The following is a 4,236-nucleotide window of genomic DNA, read 5'->3' on the forward strand; positions in this document are numbered from 1 at the left end:
GGCAGCGCGGCGCCCGGACTGGCCGGCCCCGCCTGAGGCGCGGAGGAGCGGGAGGACCTCAGGGGCCAGGGGCGGCAGCGGCCAGGGGGCGCGCTCCTCCACACGTCTCCGCAGCGCCTGCTGAACGCTGCCTCCAGCGCTGCTACAAATGGCCATCCACTAGCTGAATTTCTATAAAGCCTCTGCATGACCTGACATGTACTGACCCTCTCTAACCTCATCTCTTCACTCTCTCCCTGGCTCACTCTGCTTCAATCACACTGGTATTCGTTCCATAAAAGCTTAAGCCTGTTCCTGCCTCAGGGCCTTTGCCCTTGCTGTTACTTCTGCCTGGAATGCTCTTCCCCTAGATGTTTTTTTTTTATTGCTGGACTCTTTTTATCGTCCAGGTCTTAGTTCAATTGTATATTCTCAGAGAGACTTTTCCTGGTTACTCAACCTAAGGCAGCCCTGTTACATGCAATCATATTACTATGCTATCCTCTCAACATTAAGCATCCTCTCTCCCCCCACTAGAATGTAAGCTCCATGTAAGTAACAATCTTATCTATATTGTCTGATGTTATATCCCCAGTGTCTACAAGAGTGGATGGCACATAGGAAGTTTTGATGACTACAGCTGAGATTTGAACCCATATCTGACTAACTCGAAAACCTTGACCTTAACCCTTATGCCTTAGAGTATTCTAAGTCCTCTGTCTACCAGAGCCACGATGCAAGGCCTCAATAATGAGGAAAGTGCCATTCTGACCCTATCCACCTTGGGGGAAAAAAAGCAAAACATAAATTCTAACTATTATCTATAGCAAGAACTTTATCTCTGGGATAGATTTAGTATCATCCAACTTTTTTGTTTAATGTTGGCTGTTTTTTTTCCAAAAGAGAAAGGCATATTTATGAGCTAGCCTTGTACTTAATCATTCTTGCCTCTTTGTACTGTGAGTCTTTTCTTAATTCCCAGGGAGCACTGTGAATTTCTCAGATGGCCTCTTATCTCTTTAGACATTCTCACAACACTTTATCACCACGACACCCTGGTAATAAGGTAGTAATGGCAGAGCTATGACAAAATACTGTTATTTTAGATTCCAAACACCTTCTTGATATGAGATATTTTATCTCTCTTATATGCCTTTGACATGGTAAGTGCTATTGTATACTTTCCAGTTTGCTGTCCATTTTATGGTATACAGGACAGGCAAGTATTCATAAGGGTGAGATCAAGAGGTGCTGTGGGAGGAGGGAGCAGGGGGCTGGCATAGCATAGAGAACAGAGAGACAGACCTGCTTTGTATTTAACCTTCACCCATGCTGTCACCTTTGTCTAATGTTGAGTTCTATATTTCTTGGAATAGTGGATAATTTGCATTTGTTTTTACACATACTTTTTTATTTTCCAAGAAGTCTTCAATGAGCACATATAAATAGGAAGAAGAAAAATAATTATATTACTAAATGATAAAAGTCATGCTCTTCAAAGGAGAGGACTCAACAGACATTGTCAAAGTTGAAGTGGTATCCATTTGGAGCTGTGGCCTACTTCCAAACAATGCCTTTTAGGTGGACAAAAAGTTTTGAGATTACTAGTATAGAGCAAGGAGGCCTGTAGCAAGGGTGCCGGAGAAGACAGGGGATAAAATCCTATTAACAAGTGCTCAATAAAAACGTAAGGAACAGAAGCTAAGGTTTCTTGGGAACTTGGCAGAACAAGGAGGCAAAGACACTCAGCTAGCAGACAGGAAGCCATCACTGCCCTCTGTCACTGAGAGAAGTAACTAGAGAAGCCCCACTGGCCACAAGGCAATTTCCTGTAATTCTGGCCCTGGCAGTTCCCCCAGGAGTCTTCAGTTACAGTGAAGGGGGAGGAATGAAAGGAGTGGTTTCCAGGGAACTTGACAAGACCAGGCTCTGAGGAAGTTTCTTCCCTATCCTGGCTTGTCTGGGGATACTCCAACTCCTGCTCAACCAGGCCACATCACTAGTGTCATTCCCATCCTGGAATGCTCTCTGGCTTCCTGTCAAAACCCAGCCCCTCCCTACATCCAGAGAAAATTAGAACTGGAAAGGCCCTGAGAGATCATCTGGTATAGTTGTTCTTAATTCTATCAGACTGGCACATAATTTTTTTTATCACGAATGTATATTATTTTTTCTTGCCATCCTGAAAAATTTCATAGGAATAAGTTATAATAAAGATGTAAGGGACACTTTCAAAAGCCCATACGATGCCATAATTGTACTGCAAATCAAGAACAAAAGCCATTTATAATGAAACAATATATATTCCAATATGCAAATGCTCAAACATCATTACAGAAGACGAAATGGAGTTGTCAGAGGCTAGCAGCTCAGTGCAGAATCACTATGAATGGGACAGCCTGCTGAAGCAGAATGACACTGCAGTGTGGTGTTGGTGACTCAAGTGCCATTAATAGAGTTGCTATTACTCCAAAATGGTGAGTAACTCCTGGTAAAGTTCTGGGAAAAAATTTAATATTTCCTTTATTTACTGTGTTGTTTTTTTATTTAAAAGTTTTTTATGTTTATATATTTTTGAGAGAGAGAGAGAGAGAGAGAGAGAGAGAGAGAGAGAGAGAGAGAGAGCTCATAAATGGGGGAGGGGCAGAGAGAGAGGGAGACACAGAATCTGAAGCAAGCTCCAGGCTCTGAGCTGTCAGCACAGGACTCGAAGCCACAAACCATGAGATCATGACCTGAGCCAAAGTCAGACAATTAACCGACTGAGCCACTCAGGTGACCCTATTTACTGTGTAGTTTTAATCGGTAATAATAAAACCATGAAGCAATTCATTGCAATATGTAGGATGTGGTTATGTTAGAGGCTCAGAAAATTACAAACAGTTTTCACTTCCATGAATGTCTAGAGGTCTTCTAAATGTAGGGCAAGATACAAGACAATTGCTTGTAGTGTGCAGAACATCTATTATTTCTGGTTCTTACCCCCCCCCCAATCATTTTAACAACCAAAACTTCCCTCACAATTTCCAAAATACCTCTTAGGGGTAGGGTATTTCTGTTAAGAACTACTAGTCCAAGCCACATCACTCATTTTACAGATAAGGGCTCTGAAGGAAATGACTTTGGTCTGCATCACACTGTTAGCATATTCCATATTCTTCCCACTATTCAAAACCCCTCAAGGCCAAGTTCAGGTCCCGTTTCTTCCCTGAGTACTCCAGCTCAGCCAAAAGACACAGCAGGCACTATGTGTCCCGCCCATTGGACAAACATCACATGTTGCTGTGGGACAGTCCTTGATATATTTCTTAGGTTGCATGACTGAGTCTTGTTTCCTCAACCAAACAATAATGTTGATAAGAGAAATGTCAACATATTTTATCTCTTTGTATATTCCCACAGTGTTACAAGGGCAACCTAGGATCTAGCCATTACCTGAGGCAGTAAATCTCAGTTAAGTGTATAAGCTCTGGAATCAATCTGTATAGGCTTAAATCCCAGCCTAGTTGGGATTGACTTAGACAAGTGACTTAAAGTGTGAAATGGAAGTGGCAGCAATATCTACTGTCTAGAGGTTGGCTGGAGGATTCAAGAAGATAAAGCACGCAAAGCACAGTGCCTGGCTCATAGTAAGCACTTTGTATCCACTATTGTTATTACATTAATATTAACCATGCCACACTGTTCAGCATTCCTGTAACACTCTGACCTCTCTCTGGAGCTGAGGGTCAAGTGATATGCAATGATATGTCCATACCAATTAGTCTATGGCTGATGCCCACTCAGCTTGGTGAGGACATCCATTTGAATTGTTGATGTCTGCACATAACTGATAAATATTTTTATTTTTTTAAAAATAGTTTATTGTCAAATTGGTTTCCATACAACACCCAGTGCTCTTCCCCACAAGTGCCCTCCTCCATCATCACCACCTCTTTTCCCCCCTCCCCCTTCCCCTTCAACTCTCAATTCATTTTTAGCATTCAATAATCTCTCAAGTTTTGCGTCCCTCTCTCTCCCCAACTCTCTTTCCCTCTTCCCCTCCCCCTGGTCCTCCATTAGGTTTCTCCTGTATTCCTGTTAGACCTATGAGTGCAAACATATGGTTTCTGTCCTTCTCTGCCTGACTTATTTCGCTTAGCATGACACCCTCGAGGTCCATCCACTTTCCTACAAATGGCCATATTTCATTCTTTCTCATTGCCATGTAGTACTCCGTTGTGTATATATACCACATCTTCTTGATCCACTCATCAG

General features: G+C 42.4%; 1 pseudogene; it reads right to left on the reverse strand.

Annotated features, from left to right (window-relative positions):
* The window catches only part of LOC115283455, a 973-nt pseudogene extending 817 nt beyond the window's left edge, over positions 1 to 156 (reverse strand).
* Positions 157 to 4,236: the final 4,080 nt, after the last annotated feature.

The sequence above is a fragment of the Suricata suricatta genome, chromosome X, assembly GCF_006229205.1.
Source record: "Suricata suricatta isolate VVHF042 chromosome X, meerkat_22Aug2017_6uvM2_HiC, whole genome shotgun sequence".
Taxonomy (NCBI): Eukaryota; Metazoa; Chordata; class Mammalia; order Carnivora; family Herpestidae; genus Suricata; species Suricata suricatta.